At 38.5% G+C, this 19456-nt stretch overlaps 1 long non-coding RNA gene across 1 annotated transcript in view; it reads left to right on the top strand.

The window, feature by feature from the left end:
- The first annotated feature begins 457 nt into the window (after positions 1-457).
- LOC119523624 overlaps positions 458-19456 on the top strand; it is a 40368-nt gene continuing 21369 nt past the window's right edge. The window contains exons 1-5 of the long non-coding RNA XR_005214647.1: positions 458-555; positions 1543-1644; positions 2742-2767; positions 13777-13878; positions 15940-16013. This is a non-coding gene — a long non-coding RNA (uncharacterized LOC119523624). The remainder of the gene's footprint in view (positions 556-1542; positions 1645-2741; positions 2768-13776; positions 13879-15939; positions 16014-19456) is intronic.

Genomic DNA, 19456 nt, shown 5'->3' with positions numbered 1-19456 from the left:
ACTCCCAATTCTCAGTGACAAATTAATTATTTGTGTGTGTGTGTGTGTGTGTGTGTATTTAGTCTAGTAAAGACGATGTCACAGTTGACTCACAAAATTCCTGATAATTGAGCAATCAGCTCTTGTGAGTTGGTGTGAAATGGCTCCGTGTCTCCATTTGCCATGAATCTACAGGATTTAAGTGGATTAAGGAGCTTTGCTATCATTAGCAAACATATATTGTGATCATATTTAGGAAATCATGAAAGATGTAATTTTTAATAGATTATGATGATGGTGATATGTAAAAGTCTGCACCATGCTAGCTCTCATAATTGATTCAAATGTGCTTGAAATGAGTTAATGAGACAGAAATCATTGTGAAAGGAAAACAGATAAAGGCAGGCCTAAAAAATTAAAAAGGAAAATGTTACAGTGAGGCTTAAAATATTTTTTGTCTTTCAGAAAGTGGAAAAAATTATATCATAATTTATGATTCAAGTAAACAGTTCCAGGTATATTATTTTGTCAATGTAGATGAGAACGGTGAAACCACACATTTGACTGCAATCATGGGTAGGTATAATGGCTTATTCTCTGCAGAATAGACTGTGTTAACATCAGTTATCTTTTTATGAGGAAGAGAATTATGGGTGTGCATGATGGTATTAAGCACTTTAGAGTGGAGAAATGCTCATCTGTAAGAATTCAGCCTTTGGGGTTCTTAGGTCATAGATGTTGAAAGGTTGTTGATAGGGACAACAAAAACACAGGTGCTGCATGGCTGTATCAGAAGGCTTTTCCAACCACATCATGCACTTGCCCTGGATATCCAGTAGTACCGAAGTTGGGCCATGAGGTTGTAGCCAAATACTGCTTACTCATAGGGATGAGTTATGTCACCTTAGTGAACTGGGATTTTAAATGCAAGTTCCACATTCCAACTCATTCCCAGCCTTGAATGTGTTCATCTTAACCCCAAATCTTTCATTTTACCATAATTTTCAAGACAGTGTTCAATTCTGGTGCTGTTGCTATTCAGAAAAACAAAAACAAGCAAACAAAAAAATAAAAAACAATAAATTAGATTTTATTCCTTCAATCAAGTGTCCTCACCCAAGTGGACAATGTGTGTCTTTAAATAACTCCGCAGGGACATTGGTAGGTATATTTCAGCCTTTCTGATATCAGATTAAAATTTGAAGTAGATGGAGAATGAGCCTTTTATTTGACAAAAGTGAAGAGTATGTTCATTCATATCATGTGGGCATTTGGTAGAGAAAGCGAACAGGTACCATTTGGAGAATTCTGAAAGCCTCAAGCTCAGCTTTCACCAAGTCCCGGTGTCTGATCGGGACATGATCAAGTTTGCATGATGACATGCATTTTATGGCCCCAGTAGTCTTAAGAAATGTCAGAAAGGTAAAATGTTAAATACTTGGACTCCAGCAAAGTTTACTAAAGAAGACCTGATTTTCACATTCTGTCATCTCTCTGGAAAAATTCATAAATACTTGACTATACTAATAGGCATTTCTTCTGCTTATCCTCTAAAATATTCAGCAAGAGGCAATGATGTCAGTGCCCAAGAATATAAGAAGTTTGAAGAGGTGGCCATCAAAATGGGTATTCCAAAAGAAAACATCTTAAAAGTCATCGATACAGGTAATTCATGATACTTTCCCGAGTGTGTGTGTGTGTGTGTGTGTGTGTGTATATAATGTACCCGATATACAAGTACACTATTGGGATTCTCGGTTAAATTTCCTGTTCAGAGAAATAGAAAACTCATAGAATTAGAAGAATCCATAGCATAGTTTCTCAGGGGATGGGGTGGGGAGAGAGAAGGGGAAGCTAAGGCTTAAAATGTAGTTTCTATTCGGAGCGATGGAAATGTTTCGGTAATGGATGGTAGTGATGGCAGCACAATATTTTGAATGTAATTTGTAGCAATGAAATTTATATCAGAATATGGTTAAAAGGGGAAATCTTAGTTTGTGCATATGGTAATAATAACAATGTTTTTTAAAATATCTGTGGAACTATATAACACAAATACTGAACCTAAGTTAAGCCATGGACCATGGTAAAAATTTTTAAAAAGTACTTTCATCAAGTGTAACAAATGTTGCACACCAATGCAAGGGGCTAATAATAGAGTGGCATGGGGAAATCCTATTTTTTATACATTATTGTTCTCTAAACCCACAACTTCTCTATTAAAAAATTATTAAAGAAAAAGCTCCTAGGGGTAATGTTCATACAAACCCTATTATGGGGCATTCTACAAAATACCTGACCCTGAACACAGTCAAGGCCTTCCGAACAAGGAAGTATGAGAAAGTATGAGAAACTGTGACAATCTAGAAAAGCCTAAGGAGATGATGACAAAATGTAAGGTGATGTCCTGATGGGATCCAGGGAACCAAAAAGGAAACTATGCAAAAATTAAGGACTTTACACTGCTTCACTACTTGTGAGAATTGTATTCATGCTAATAGTTGTTAACAAAAAGGCAGATTGCATACAGGATATATGTGAACCCACTGTTCTACCTTCCTGACTTTTCTCTAAAGCTTAAACTTTTTTTAAAATAAAAAGTTATTTAAAGAAACAAAAGCAAAACAGAAAACAATGGACAAATAAATGGGTGGTAAAAAATAATTGCTGTTCACAAATCATCTTTTTGCAACTCTATTTAATTATTCCTTATAAATATTAAGAAACTTTGATAATTATTTTTTCTATTCTTTCTGTCACAGACATCTGCCCTAGGATCATTGATTAAGTAAGTAGAAATACAATACCTATGCCGCTTGTGTTTTTCGGTCTTCCTTGCCCCTAGGATTGATTTTTAAGTATTGAATGACAACTTTGTGTTGTCAACAGGTGACAAAACTTATGACTTCCATATTAGTTTGGTTTTAATATATCAAAAAAGGTAACATTAATCTAGGCTAAACAGGGGGATTCTATCCTTCAGGGATGAAGGAATGAAAGCAATGGATTGTAAAAAATGATTAATTCTGGTGAGACCAGTGTGGATAAATTAACTTAAATTCACCTTATTTTTAATAACTTGAAGATTTATAGAATAGGTGTGTCATATGGAAATACACCAGAAATAATTATATGTTCTCAAGCCCTGAGAAAGTAGTTCAGGAGCTCCAGGCGTGCACCCTGATATTGACCAACACATGCACAAACATGGAGGGAGTTCTGTGAGATGAGTTTTGTATGAGAATTTCTCCTTTATTCTTAACAAATGCATTTACCTTTCTTTGACACCCTCACCCATTTCATAAACATCAGTTATTCTTTATTTTTAAATTATTTTACATGGTTGAAGAAGATAATGACATCAAGATTAGAAGCTACTCTGTATTCTCCATGGCATCAGAACCATGAATAAGAAGAGAAACAGCCTTGGCTTTTAAATCGTACACGCTTCCATCCAAGGAAGTGACGATATTTATACTCACATGGCTTTTCTTCTGGTCAACTTCTAGGCTCTGTTTTATAACTTGATTTCTAAGTGATTAAATAAACTGATACAATCCATGTACTCAGATGTGTCTTTGAAGAAAGGTACCTAGTTTGCAATGCACAAAAAATTTCTTTAAATATAACCATCCAGAAACTATGCCTATAATTGAATGAGAAACAGTTCTGTTCAGGAGTAACAGCAGAATAAGTGGGAGGATCATAGAGGAGAAAAATGAGGTAGAGCATTATTGAAGCAATTTATAATACATGGTGTGAGCATTCCATCCAGTGTTATTTATGGGATGAGGCAGGATAGCCAGAACATGGTTAAAAAGTACTTTTGTTTTCCTAAATGACACCAGGCAACATGTGACTCATGTCCTGGTTGAACAGGATGAAAGTGCTGCCTGAAGGGTAAGGTGTGGGATTTACCAGCAGATGATAAATGTCCCAAGTCATAAATTAGAGGAAGCTACTACAGTTGAAAGCCTGCTGCTTTGTGTGGGGGACCTCACGTTTCCTTATAAGTTCATCAATCATCAGAATTGAGGGAGTGTCTGAGATCTGATAAGATGCCAAGATAGAGGAAGCAGATCCAATGAAGTTGCAAATGAAAGAGTTGTCTTTCCTACACAATGGATAAACTCTAAAGTTTGAATCAATGCTATGGGGATTCAGAGAGCCAGAACCAATAGGTTATCTACATAAACTAACATCCTGTATTTAAATGGACAGAATAGAGGAATGTCTACCTATGTTGAATCAAATATTTATTGTGCACTTTCTCAACAAAACCCCATTAATGGGATGAGTCAAAGGAGCACCTTCAGTTTGCAAAATCCAAAGGTTGAGGTAGGGCTTCCAGAGTGGTGGGATGAGGAGCTTGGCAAATTCTCTCCCCACAACCAACAATTTCAAATTTAGCAAAATGGTGAATGACTGCCATTTCAGAACTGTGGGAAGGTACCAAAGGCATACAATAATTAGAGAAATGTTCATTCAAGATAAACTACAGGACCATGTTGGGAAGACTGGGCTGTGTGGTGTTTTACTTGGAGCTGCTGTCCTCCCACTCAGCCTACAGCTGGTACCGGTGAGCCAGCCATCTCACTGCCCTTGATGAAAACTCTCCTTAAATATCACTCAGCAAAATGCCCTATACCCAGAGGCACTGTCTAAAACAAGAGCAATTGACTGGTGGCAGAGATGGGGAAGGAGAACATCACAGTTCCCCTAAGACTTCAATAGGGTTGGAGCAAGAAAGAAGCTAGCCAACAATGTCAAAGGGAGGTATGGAAAATGAGACTTTCATAGGAATCTTTGGAAACTTCTGATTTATTCCTGGATGTCTGGAAAGCTGAGGACACCTGAAAGGGTGCAGGTATGTTAAGGAAAGGCCCAGATCCCCCCTTACTGACGGATCCTGGCTGATTATAATCTGCCTGAGCTTTGAGGGTCTGCCTCAATGCACACTGAAGTCCATTTGTTGATTCCAGGTGTTTAAGGAAGAGTGAGAAATCTTTGCATGAATTCTAAGCTATGTTGACTCAGGGATGACCCCTCTGAAGCCAGGACTAAAATGAAGAAAAAGGAATTTTTAAAAAACCCACATATGGCAAAGGCTGCGTACACTGTCTAGAGTACAGGCTGTAAAGAGAATTGTGCTGGTTTGAATCTATTATGACCCCACAAAAGCCATGTTCTTCAATACAGTCTTTTGGTGGGTGACTTAGTAGTCTTTTGTTTTGGGTGGAACCTTTTGATTGAATGTTTCCATGGAGATATAATCTACCCAAATGTAGGTGAGAACTTTGATTAGATAATTTCCATGGAGTTCTACCCTACCCATCCAGTGATTAGTTCACTGGAATCCCTTTAAGAGAGCTTATGGAGAGGAGTATTTCAGAGAAACTGAGACAGTTTGGAAGGGAGCTAAGATATGTAATCCAGAGTTTTCCCAGGGAAAACCTAAGAGCCAACACAGACCCAGATGGTTGGAGATGCTGGGAGACACAGAAAAACATTTGGAGATGCCAAGCTAAGAGATGAAGCCCAGAGAATCTAAGAGACAACTCTCAGGTGCTTAGAGGCAAATGCCCAGGAGAACCAAGCAGAGAGCTGAGAGAAGCTAAGAGAGACAGAAGCCCAGAGACATTTTGGAGAAAGCCGTTTGGATTGGCTGAGAGCAGAGGAACAGCAGACACCAGCTACGTGCCTTCCCAGCTGACAGAGGTGTTCTGGATGCTTGCTTCAGTGAAGGTATCCTCTTGTTGGTGCCTTAGTTTGGACACTTCTATGATCTTAGAACTGTAAATCTGTAGCCTAATAAATGCCCTTTATGAAAGCAAATCCATTTGTGGTATTTTGCATAACAGCAGCATTAGCAAACCGGAAGAGGTGTATGGACTCTAAAGAACTCCCACAGGCCAGTCACAAAGTAGATAATAGATATATTAAAAAACAAAACAAACAAAAAAAACAGTCACAACAACAAACCCAGTGGGAATCAGAATCCATATTAGTTAAAACATGTGGAATTAATCACCCTGTTTTCCATGAAGGAAAATATAAAAATGATATCCAAAGGAAGAATGCATGGCCAATAGACAAGGAAAAATAAGAGACACTAGAACAGACAGTTGCCTGCATGTCACTTGGGACATGTAAATTTGAGCTAAGCTATCCCCCAGGCCCTGTTCCTGAACTTTTATAGAGACATTGGAAGAGAGAGCAATTTACCCGAGGCTTGCCACATGGCTGCCAACCAGGATATGTATTGTCAATATTTCAAGATGATTTCTTAGGTTTGACAATCTGATCACAAAGTATCTTGGACAGAGAGAGATGGTATAAGAAGAGGCAGAAATTTGGAATCTTCCATCAATGGCTGAGTCACTCTTAGAGCCCCCAGAGAAGAGTCTGACAAGCCTCAAAGATAGGAAGATTCTCCTGTTGCCCCTGGTACTTGCTCTGGATTTGTGCTGATCAGAAATGTGCATCTGGGGAGAATTCTCAAAATCATCTGGGGCATGCTGGCTGTGTCAAGATATGTGTGTGTCCTTCTTGTGGTTTTTATATGTGTATATATACAAGAGCATTTAGTCTATCCATCTACCTCCCAACCAAGCTCCCCCCCACTCAGCTACTAAGTTTCTGCTACTCATCTTTAGGGTTATTAGTCAAAGACTCCAGGCATGCTATTTGAGTTTTTCATATTATTTGATTATTGAGCTTGAGCTATATCTGTAGTATCTTGATTTCCTTTTACTGCCAACTTTGGTTTTTCACATTAACTTAGGAAGCCCGCTTTGCTCACTAATACTAATTTTTTAATGCAAAGATAAAGGGGAAGGGTAATTCATGATGAATGATCTTGAAGAAATAAAGTTTGACCAAGACTTCTTAAGGGAACTTTGTTTATAGTTTTCAGGGCACTGGAACATGGTTTTTGTAGAAACTAGCCAAAAAGAGAGGAGCTAAAATGGATCATTTGAGACTTAGGTCCTTAATATTGATTTTTAAATGTAATTGTTTTGAGGTACACACCATATAATCCATCCAAACTTATACATTCAGTGGTTCACAGTATGATCACATTGATGTGCACTCATCACCATGATCATTTTTAGAACATTTACATTACTCCAAAAAAAAAAAAAAAAAAGAAAAAGAAACAAGAAGATGCCATACATCCCAAACCCCTTACCCACTCACCAACCCCCACTTCAAATTGACCACTAGTATTGTGCTCTACCCAGTTTTAAGATTTACAATAGAGGTAGGTTAACTAACAATGTAGTATTGTCAGAGATAGATATTTAAATCAATGGAACAGAAAAACACACCCAGAAGTAGATCCATATAAACATGGGCAATTGACTTTTTGTGTGTGCTATACAGTTATGCAATCATTATCAAAAGATTAGGGCTACTGTATTACAGTTCAACAACTTCAGGTATTTCCTTCTGTATATACTAAAACACTTAGGTAGACACTAAAAAGAAATATCTATATAATAGGTAAATAGTCATAGTCATTACTTAAGTCCTAATTTCTCAGTTACCCCTCCTATCTCTCATTTGATCATTCTCAATCTTCAGGGATATCTGGGCAATGACTATTTTAAATTCTTCATGCTGAAAAGGGGTGTTGGGGTAGAGGAATGAAACTGGTTGATGTTCTTGGAGAGACTGGTACTTCTGGGTTTCAGGGCTTGTCTGGGATGGGTTGAATCCAAAGGCCTCAAGTTTCTGAAAAAAAATAAGGTTACTAAGAAAAACTTTTATAGAGACTTAGATAGAGCCCAGGGCACTCCCTAGGATTTTTAGGAATACTGTTGGTTGGGGCTTGACATACTGTGGTAGTTTGCAATATCTGACTAAAGCTTGCATAAGAATAATCTCCAGAATGACTGCTCAATTCTATTTCAAATATCTCAGTCACTGAAACTATATTTTGCTCCATTTCTTCTCCCCCTTTTGGTCAGGAAGGCCGTCTCCATACCATGCTGCCAGGGCCAGGTTCATCCCTGGGAGCCATGTCCCTGTTGCCAGGGAGATTTACACCCCTGGAAATCATGTCCCACATGGGTGGGGGGTAGCGAGTATATTTGCAGAGTTGTCTTAGGCCAAATCTGAGCAATAAAAGAGGCTCTCTGGGGGTGATCCTAAGACATAATCACAAGGTGGCCTAACTTCCCCATTGCAGGCATAAGTTTCATAAGCTCAAGCCTCAAGATTGAGGGCTTGACTTATTAAATTGGGAGTCCCTAATGCTTGAGAAAATATCAGGAATTCCCCATGAGGGGAAATTTCATTGTTCCACATTTTTCCCCAGTCCATCAAGGAGACTTTGCAAATACTTTATTTTCTGCCAAAAACGCTCTGGAATGTGTCTGGTATTACGTTATCCTGTACCAAACAATAAGATATCATTCCATATTCTAGGTTCCATGTCATTAGGTTGTGTAAATAAACTGGCCAGACAGTTCAAATACAGAAAATTTAAATGTTGCACAAAATAAACATCTCTTCCTTTGGTCTCACACGGAAGTTGAAGTTTTAAAATACAGGCAAAATCATCCTTTACCCTGAATTATGGTTTACATTCATCCTAAACAGGTCCATTTCATTCATGTCTCTAATTGAAGTCTATCCCTTCTTCAGCTTCTTTAACAGTTGGAGTATGGAGTAGTGCTGAATTTCAGAGCTGCAGAACTCTTGAGTCTCAGTTGTCACACAGTTACCCATTATTCCAGGGAATTACCAGGTTATACAAAAAGAGCTCAGCATCTCAGAATTTAGAAAAAACAGTTAAAACTAAGGAATACTTGTGACTGCTATAAGAGCATATGATCTAAAAACCTTTAAAATGGGCCTTATTTGAACATTCTGTACTCTTAATCATCAATTGCACAATCTCTGCCAACTTTGTATCCTCTGATGACCTATAATATCTTATGAAATTCTCAGAGGTTATTCACTATAGATAGTTTGTATCAGTGAGGCCATACAATATTTTTCCTTTGTTTCTAACTTACTTCACTCAACATAAAGTTCTCAAGGTTCATTCTGCTAGTTGCATGCAACATGACTTTATTCCTTGCTGCTTATTCTAGTTTGCTAATGCTTCACTGGAGGATGGCCAATGGCATCCGGAAAACCTCTGTTAGCTGGGAAGGCACGTGGCTGGCATCTGCTCCAAAGTTCTGGTTTCAAAATGGCTTTCTCCCAGGACGTTCCTCTCTAGCAAGCTTGCTCCTCTTCAAAACGTCACTCACAGCTGCACTGAGTTCCTTCTGTTATGTCAGCTCATTTATATGGCTCCACTGATCAACTTAAACCCACCCTGGATGGGTGGAGCAACACCTCCATGGGAATTATCCAATCAGAGTCATCACCCACAGCTGGGTGGGGCGCATTCCAAAGAAACACTCAAAGAATTACAATCTAATCAACCCTGATAACATCTGCCCATACACGATTACATCAAAGATAATGGCATTTGGGGGACATGATACATTCAAACTGGCACACTGCTGCAACTCAATCTTCTGTCATATGTATCCACCAGAGTTCATCCTTATATTCATCAGTCGATGTACCTTTAGAACACCTCCATCCATTGCAACTTATGAATAATGCCACCATAAACATTAGTGTACAACTGTCTATCCATGTCCCTGATGTCAGTTATTCCAAGTCTTTGTCTAATAATGGGGTTGGGGGATCATGTGGCAATCCTATACTTAGCCTCCTATAGAACCACCACACTGCTCTCCAGAGGGCTGCACCATTCTCCTTCCCTACCGACAATGAATAGGTATATCCCTCTCTCCACATCTTCTCCAGCCCTTGTATGCTTCTTTTTATTTTTTAAACATTTTAATTCACACACCACACAATCCATCCTAATTATACAGTCAATCATTCCTGGTATAATCACATAGTGGTGCATTTACCACCACAATCCATATGAGAACATTCCATTTCTGCTGCAAAGAAGTGGAGAAAAGAAGAAACGAAAAAGAGAAATGGCAACAACAGGAATCCCAAACCCCAGTCCTTTATCCCCCTCTTATTGACATTTAGCTTTGGAATATTGCCTGTTTTGCAATTAATGAAAGAAAACTGCAAAGTTACTGTTAACCATAAGCCCAAGTTTGCATTAATTGTATTTTTTCCATATACCATCCCATTTTTAACATGTTACAATGGTGGAAGTCAATTTTTCTTACTTAAGAAAAAACTATCTTTGTGGTGTTAATTTACATTTTTGTAATAGCCTGTAAAGTTGAGCATTTTTCATATATTTTTGAACCATCTTTATTTCCTCCTTAGAAAAGTGTCTGTTCATGTCTTTTTGCCCACTTTTTAATAGGGTTGTTTGTCTTTTTGTTGAGTTGTGGGATCTCTTTATATTTCTGGTTATTACACCTTATGTGATATGTCATTTCCAAATATCGTCTCCCATTGTGTAGACTGTCTTTATTTCCTGGCAAAGCCCTTTGATGTGCAAAAGTATTCAATTTTGAGGAGATCCCATTTATCTATTTATTCTTTCATTGCTCTTTCTTTAGTTGTAAGGTTTAGGAAACCATGTCCTATCACAAGACCTTTAAGATATTCCCCTGCATTTTCCACTAAAGTGTTACAACCTTAACTCTAATGTTTAGGTCTTTGATCCACTTTGTGGTAATTTTCGTAGAGGTGTGAGATCTAACTCCTCTTTCATTCTTTTTCATTCTTGCTGTGGTGCCCATTGCCTACCTTCCATCCCTGAGTTGGGCCACTGTGGTTGCCTGTTTTGCAGGGGAGAGTGGGGGATCAGAGCCAGTCTGACAACTGGTGAGAGAGAGAGAGAGATGTATAGTTAGGCAACAATGACAACCAACAAGAAAACCCTAGGCAAAAGAGAGAAAATGACATCCCGTAAGTAATCAAGAACATTAGATGCCTAGATACCAGAAAAAATCATGACTTATACAAGCAAGCATGAAGATATTGCACAGTTAAAGGAAGAAACTAACACCTCAACTGAGCTACAGGAGTTGAAACAACTAAAGACCTTCAAACAAATCTTCTAAATCTAATCTATGAGTTGAAAGAAAATGTGGCAAGAGATGAAAGATATAAAGAATACACAGTGTGTCCAAACAGAAGAACTTAAGAACTTGAAAAAACAAATGGCAGAATTTATGGGATTTTATGGTACGATACAAGAGATGAAAAACACCATTGAGACATATAACAGGTCTGAAGAGGCAGAAGAAAGGATTAGTGAACTAGAAGATGGGACATCTGAAATCTTACACAAAAAAGAACAGATGGGGAAAAGAATGAAAAATATAAACAGGATCACAGGGGACTGAATGACACCATGGAAACATGCAAATATATGTTTTATGGTTGTTTCAGAAGGAGAAGATAAGGGAAACGGGGCAGAAAGAAGAATGGAGGAAATAATCATTGAAAATTTCCCAACTCACATGAAAGACAGTTACAGATCAAAGAAGCACAGTATACCCCAGAAACAATAGATTCAAATAAATCTATCCCAAGACACTTAATCAGACTGTCAAATGTCAAAGACGAAGAATTCTGAAAGCAGCAAGAGAAATGCAATCCTTCACATACAAGGAAAGCTCAATAAGACCATGTGTGGATTTCTCAGTGGAAACCATGGAGTTGAAAAGGCAATGTTGTGGTATATTTAAGATACTGAAAGAGAAAAACTGCCAACCAAGAATTCTGTATCTGGCAAAACTGTCCCTCAAAAGTGAGGGAGAGTTTAAAATATAGAGAGATTAACAGACACTGTTAGAGTTTGTGAACCTGAGACCTATCTGCTCTACAGGAAATACTAAAGGGAGCACTACAGGCACATGGGAAAAGGCAGGATGGAGAGGTTTGGAGAGGAGTATAGAAATGAAGATTATCAGTAAGGATAACTAACAGGATAAAAACAGGAAAAATGGGATGTGACATATAAAATCCAAGGGAAAGATTGTTGAAGAAATTACTGCCTTTATACTAAAAACATTAAACGTTAATGGATTAAACTCCCCAATCAAAAGACTTATATTGGCAGAAGGGATAAAACACAGGATCCATCTACATGCTTGCTGTCTACAAGAGTCTCAGGTTGAAAGCAAAAGGCTGGAAAAAGGTATTCCATGCAAACAATCAGAAAAGAGCAGGGGTAGCTCTACTAATATTAGAAAAATTAAACTTGAAGTGTAAAACAATTGAGACCAAGTAGGACACTATGTATTAATAAAAGGGAAAATGCATCAAGAAGACATAATAATTATAATTTTCTATGCTCTGATCCTAGGTGCCCCAAAATACATGAGGAAAACACAACACTGAAGGGAGAAGTAGACTCTTCTATGATTATAATTGGAGACTTCAGTATACCACTCATCAAAGGATAGAACAAGTAGACAGAGGATAAGTAAGGAAACATAGTCTGAGTAATATGATAAATGAACTAGGCTTAACAGACATCCACAGAACATTGTACCCAACAACAGCAGGATACACATTTTTTTTTTTTTAAGTGCTCATGGGTCATTATCCAGGATAGAACATATGTGTCACAAAGCAGGTCTCAATATATTTTAAAAGATAGAAATTATAGAAAACACTTTTAAAGATCATAATGGAATTTGTGTTGGACATCAGTAACAGGTGGAAGGTGGGAAAATTCACAAATATATGGATGCCAAATAACATACTCTTAAAGAACTAGTGGGTAAAGGAAGAAATTATGAGAGATTAGTAATTATCTTCAGGCAAATGAAAATGAGAACACAACATATCAAAATGTATGGGATGCAGCAAAGACAGTACTGAGGGAGAAATTTATGGCCCTGCATGCTTATATTTAAAAAGAAGGAAGTGACTTAGCTGCTGACCTGGAGTAACTAGAGGAAGAACAGGAAACTAACAGCAAAGCAATTAGAAAGAAAGAAATAACAGATATTAGAGCAGAAATAAAAGAAATTGACAGCATGAAACAATACAGAGAATTTAAAAAAAAAACCCAGAAGTTTGTTCTTTAAGAAAATCAATAACATTGATAGACCTTAGCTAAGATGACAAAGAAAAAAAGAGGATGTAAATTAATAAAATCAGAAATGGAATGGGGCATAACAACTGACCCCAAAGAGATAAAGGCGATAATGAGAGGGTTCTATGAGTAACGATAATGCTAATAAACTGGACAACTTAGATGAAATGGAAAACTTTCTAGAAAAGTATGAACAACCAACATTTACTTGAAAAGAAATAGATGACTTCAACAAACCAATCACAAGGAGATTGAGTCAGCCATCAAAAAACTCCCAAAAAAGAAAAGTCCAGGGCTAGATGGCTTCACATGTGAATTCTACCAAACATTCTAGAAAGAACTAGTATCTATCCTGCTCAAACTCTTCAAAATAAATGGAAGAGGAGGGAAAGTGACCTAACTCATTCTATGAAGCCAGGATCAGCCTAGCATGAAAACCAGACAAAGATACTACAAGAAAAGAAAATTACACTTCAATTTCTTTAATGAATGTAGATGCTAAAATCTTCAACAAACTACTTGCATTGTTTGTCTTTAGTTCGTTGATTGATTGCTCCAAGTACTGTCTCCTCTGATCTTTTGATTTTGGTGTTTGGGTTTGAGTCATCCATATCCTCTGGTTTCTTCACATGCTTTAAAATTTTCTTTTGTTTTTTGGCCTCTTGGCATTTGCTTAACTTGATAGGATTCTTTTAGGATATGTAGACGTATTCAAACACTTTCCTCTAATTTTTCAGATCTACAACTTGTTGGTGTACACTTTCCCAAACTAACCAGCATGTGATGTCTGCAAGCCACCTATTCCCCACAAACCAGCTCTCCCCAACTTTGTCTTTGTGGTGAGTGGGGGTCTGTATCTTGTGGGAGTCCAATTGGTGCACCAAGTTTGTATGTGTAGTTGGTGCTGCCCACCCTGAATGTGGGGCATGTATGTGAGTGGTTAGGGAGGGAGGGTGGTGTAAATAATCAAACCTGCCAGGTGTCCCTGGAGATTTAAAGCTGTTGCAAGAGTCTAAACCTTCAGTTCAGTCTCACCACAGTTTGTCTCTGCCACTGACCCACAAGTCCTTGGTGTTGGTGTATGGTCCCTGGGACTTCTGAGTGGGTCCCTCTTCCAAGCTGTGCCCTCTAGGGCCTCTGCTGAGGAAAGACTGCTATGTCAAAGTGAGTGCCATTCCCCAAGGGAAGTTCTGGGCTTTGGGGCCATGGAAGGGTGTTCCCAGCCTGCTGAAAGGATGGCTGTATGGGACATGTTAATTTCCCCATTTTTTGCACACCTCCACCTTCCTAGCTCCAGGACAATTAGCTGAGGGTATGCAAAAGGCTGTCATCCACCCAGATATTGTGGCATGTGTGTGTGTTGCTGCAAATACTTCCCATCATAGTGGGTTGTTTGGTGCAGCTCTTGGCTGCGGCACCAGTGCCAGGCAGGGGAGTTTCAAGCCCACCGGGAAGATGGCTGTAGGGGGCATGGTTATTTTCCCCTTTTGGCTAATCTCTGGCTTCCTAGCTCCAAGACAATTAGCAGCAGTTGTGCGAAAGGCTGTCGCCCATGCCATATATTGAGGCACGCCCACAGGTTGTGGGGACACAGTTCCTGCCACGTTTCACTGTGCAGTTCTTGCTGCCATATCTACAGCTGCTTTTGGGTTTTTAAAACTAGTCCAACTCCAAGTGCCAACCCATGGTTTCCACAGACTGCAGCATGGCTGCTGGTTATTCAGCAGGCTCACACTCATTTCAGAATGCAGACTGCCATTTTCACCAATTGCATGGTCCCTGTGGATTTAGCAGAACTTGTCCAGCTGGTGCATTGCTGGAACTGGTGTTCTGGATCACTTTCTGTCTTTTATCTAGTATTTTTCATGGAGATTTTTTTTTCCTCTGTCTCTCCTATCCACCTAGTATGTTAAAGGAACAAAAACATTGAAACTTGACATAGGGTCTGGCCTTAAATTTGCATCAAAATGCCAGAATTGTGTTCAATGATTTGCATCATTTAAATTTAGTTTTAGAAGTGTGCCCTTAGTATGGTGGTGCATGGCCAGCATCATAAGGAGCCACTTGGGCATGGCCATATGGTGTTTTCCTAGAGGGCAATGGGGGCAGTGGCCCAGATGGACCAATGTCATTAATAATGGAGAGACACAGGCAGTAAAGAAAAATTTAGACCAATGGCAGTCATCTGCCAAAAATCTGTCCCTGATGCTTCTAGCATTTTTATATGTATTGGAAACAAGTTACATAATGTTTCTTCTAATATCCACTTTAAAGTGATGTGCTACACCCACAAGAATGTCTACTTGACTCCTTGATGTCAGATTCCCTGGTCTGTTTCTCCATCTGATATATTTGAATATTTTTTGCACAAGTAGTGTTAACATGATTCACAGAATTTCAGACTCACTCAGAAAGAGTGAATGCTTCAGTCTAGGGAAACAATATTTAGGATAGAGTTGGAAGGATGGTCTACAGGATAGAAAAAAAGAGAGGGTGGAATTACTTGTATCTTAGGAATATAGCAGTTATTCTCAACTGGAAGTGTTTCTTCTTGTCCAATAGTGGGCACCTGGCTATGATTGGAGATACCATCATTTTCTCAATTTGGAGGGCAGTCATTGCTACTGGCATCTACTGGGTGGAGACCAGGTTGATAAACATCCTTCAATGCTTAGGAAAAAGCCCCATGGCAAATAATTATCAGCCAAGAATGCTGATAGGTGGTCACTTGGAGAAACCTTGGAATAGGATGTCCAAGCAACTTCTGGAGAGATCAAATGTGCAAAAGACTGAAAAATATGTTTTTAGCAGTTACCATGTTATTTAACCTTGGCAGTCCCTCAAGCCAAATAAAAGTGTTGATGAGTGATGACAAATCATGGATGTTTTTTTTTTTCAAGGGTTAATGGTAAATGCCAAAAGCTCACCTCAGAGGCAGTGAGACCAGAAGAAGATCCAACATACAAAATTACCTGTGAGTAGTAATGTTCTTCTATGAGTACACATCTTAAACCATTGCGGTTGTTCCAGTTCATGGTTTTAGCTCTGTCCAGGAGTTCCAGATGTCTGGATTCTAGAACAGTTCCTACACTAATTACCAATGCCACCTGATGAGTCACTTAATTTTCCAAACAGTCATTGTCTAAACAGTCCCAGGATAAATGTTGTGTCATAGGAAAGTTGTGTGGGAAAGGTTATTATCAAATGTATCTAAGAACATGACCCAGTATACTTATTTAACATGATTCACATGCATGGGAAAGTGTTTACGGTGGCTTAAAATTAAAACAATTCTTTCAAGAGGTTTTTCTCTCTTATTCAGCTGCCAGGATTACTGTTGCCTGTAACTAAATTATCTAAATTTTAAAAGGCACAATGAAACTCTTTAATAAATATGATGTCCTTAATTTAAATTCCAAAAAAAGTGTAAATAATTAAAATGGTAGTAAAGTACCAAAATAATTTTGATGTAATTTGAGCTTTATTTGAAAGCAGTGAGGGGATTAGTACAAATTTCTGCCCATAGCTATAACTAAAAGCTATAACTAATTTTCAGACACAAGTATCATAAAATATTAGGGCCAGATCTATAAAAGTTTGATTTTTTTATGAAAAAAATATGATTTTGCATTATGATTTTTGCTGAGAATCTGGTTTTTCTATTTACATTGATTATATTTTTCCCCCAATACCTCCCTATTTTTAACACCTTGCAAGGTTGACATTTGTTTGTTCTCCCTTGTGAAAAAACATATTTGTACATTTTATCACAATTGTTGAACACTCTAGGTTTCACTGAGTTATACAGTCCCAGTCTTTATCTTTCCTCTTTCCTTCTGGTGTCCCACATGTTCGTAACCTTCCTCTTTCAACCCTATTCATCATTACCTTTGTTCAGTGTACTTACATTGCTGTGCTACCATCACCCAAAATTGTGTTCCAAACTTCTCACTCCTGTCTTTTTCTATCAGTCTGTAGAAATCCCTTTAGTATTTCCTGTAGGGCAGGTATCTTGTTCACAAACTCTCATTGCCTGTTTGTCAGAGAATATTTTGAGCTCTCCCTCATATTTAAAGGATAGTTTTGCCAGATATAGGATTCTTGGTTGGCTGTTTTTCTCTTTTAGTACCTTAAATATATCACATCCCTTCCTTCTTGCCTCCATGGTTTCTGCTGAGAAATCCATGCATAGTCTTATTGAGCTTCCTTTGTATGTTGATGGATTGCTTTTCTCTTGCTGCTTTCAGGATTCTCTGTCTTTGATGTTTGATAATCTGTTTATTAAGTGTCTCGGTGTAGGTCTATTCAGATCTGTTCTGTTTGGGGTATGCTGTGCTTCTTGGATCTGTAATTTTATGTCTTTCATAAGAGATGGGAAATTTTCATTGATTATTTCCTCTATTATTGCTTCTGCCCCTTTTCCCTTCTCTTCTCCTTCTGGGGCACCCATGACACATGAATTCCTGCATTTCATGTTGTCATTCAATTCCCAGAGACTTTGCTCATATTTTTCCATTCTTTTCTCTATCTTTTCTTTTGTGTGTAGGCTTTCAGGTGCATTGTTCTCCAGTTACTGAGTGTTTTCTTCTGCCTCTTGAGATCTGCTGTTGTATGTTTCCATTGTGTCTTTTGTCTCTTGTGTTGTTCCTTTCATTTCTTTAGATTCTGCTAGTTTTTTTTTCTGTCAATTTCTGCCTTATGTACACCCAGTGTTTTCTTTATAGCCTTTATATCTTTTGCCATATCTTCTCTAAACTTTTTGAATTGATTTAGCATTAGTTGTTTAAATTCCTGTACCTCAGTTGAAGTGTAAGTGTTGCTTTGATTGGGACATAACTTTGTTTTTCTTAGTGTAGGTTGTAGTTTTCTGTTGTTTAGGCATCTGGCCTACTTGGCCACCCCAATCAGTTTTTCCAAGACAAGAGCAGGCTCAGGTCCCAGAAGGAGGAAATATTCAGTATCCGGTTTCTCTGATGGTGTTTCTCAGAGGATTGACACACCCTGTGCTTTTCTGCCCAGCAGGTGGCACCTGTCAGCCTGTCACTCCAGACTGGTATAGGGAGGTATGGCCTGTGGCTGTTTTCCCCCAGGCTCTGGGGTCTGGTTCTGAATGTAAGGCAGGTAGTAGAGCTGGGCCCCGCTCCTTTCCTCTTGGGAAGACATGCCCCCTCAAGAGAGGTCATTTGCATATAAATAGATTCTTTGTTTCTCTGACTGCCATCTCCACTCTTGTCTGGGTCAGAGTGCTGCAAGTTTAAAATGGCTGAGGCTTTCTCTACTGCAGAGCACTGTGAGCTGAAAATGGTTGAGGCTTTCTCCACTGAGCCGCCCAGGTTGACAGAGAGAGAAAGAGACAGGAAGCTCCTATCCATGGCCCCCAGATTCACCCATCAGCCAGAGAGAGCACCCAATCTATCCCGAGACAGATACATCCCGACTCTCCAAGGTCAGTCATCCAAAAGCCTCTGTGTGCTTTTTGGGAATTCACAGTTTGTATTGAGTGGTTTACATTAAAATCTAAGTTGGAGCTGGGCTGAGGGATATTCACTTGTTTAGAGAGTGCTGCTCTCTAGCACAACCAGGCTTCCATGAGGGAGGGGCTCTTGGCTCTCGGTTTGGGTCCACAGTTTTTACTTACAGATTTTATGCTGTGATCTTGGGCATTCCTCCCAATTCAGGTTGGTGTATGATGAGTGGATGGTCACATTTGTCTCCCTGAAGTTATTCCAGGTCATTTACTTGTTGTTTCTGTTGTTTATTAATTGTTCCAGGGGGACTAACTAGCTTCCACTCCTCTCTATGCTGCCATCTGTTTTAATGAAAAAGCAGCAGGATCTATTTGGAGTACAATTACATACAATGCGTTCCAAAGATTTTGCCATTACTTGAATTCATAGTTCGCTCTTTCAGTTACTTATTTTATTTTTTCAATTCTGCTTCCCTTGCTAATCACCAGAAAAAAAAAAAATGACAGCATTGTTGTCTACCATCTTCCCTTCCATGCATGCTATGTTTTCTTTTTACTTTACTTGTAATTTGAGGTATCTTCTGTAAGAAACAGTGAAAAATGAATTTTATTTTGCTCAGTTTTGGGCACCATACAATAAACAAATTGCCTGTAGTCACTGTGGTTCGGGAAGTAGATTTTGGATACCTTAAGCAATCCAAGTATAATCATAGCCTTGATAAGAAGGCAAACCTGGGCATTTGCACTTCCTGATCATGACCTAAGTGCATCCATTTAGAAAACTTCTCCTCTTACCCACTATTCAGTGATATCAATATTGATACATCTCATGGATCATAGTCTTTAAATTCATCTATACCCTTCATTTTGAAACTTAACTCCAAATTCTCAGTTTGAAATCATTGGTTTATGCCTAAATATAGTCTAGTAATGGCTGTACTTCAAAAGTG

Source organism: Choloepus didactylus, chromosome X (genome assembly GCF_015220235.1).
Source record: "Choloepus didactylus isolate mChoDid1 chromosome X, mChoDid1.pri, whole genome shotgun sequence".
NCBI classification, from domain to species: domain Eukaryota; kingdom Metazoa; phylum Chordata; class Mammalia; order Pilosa; family Megalonychidae; genus Choloepus; species Choloepus didactylus.
Note: the sequence above shows the minus strand (reverse complement) of the source record. Positions and strands in the feature narration are given on the sequence as shown.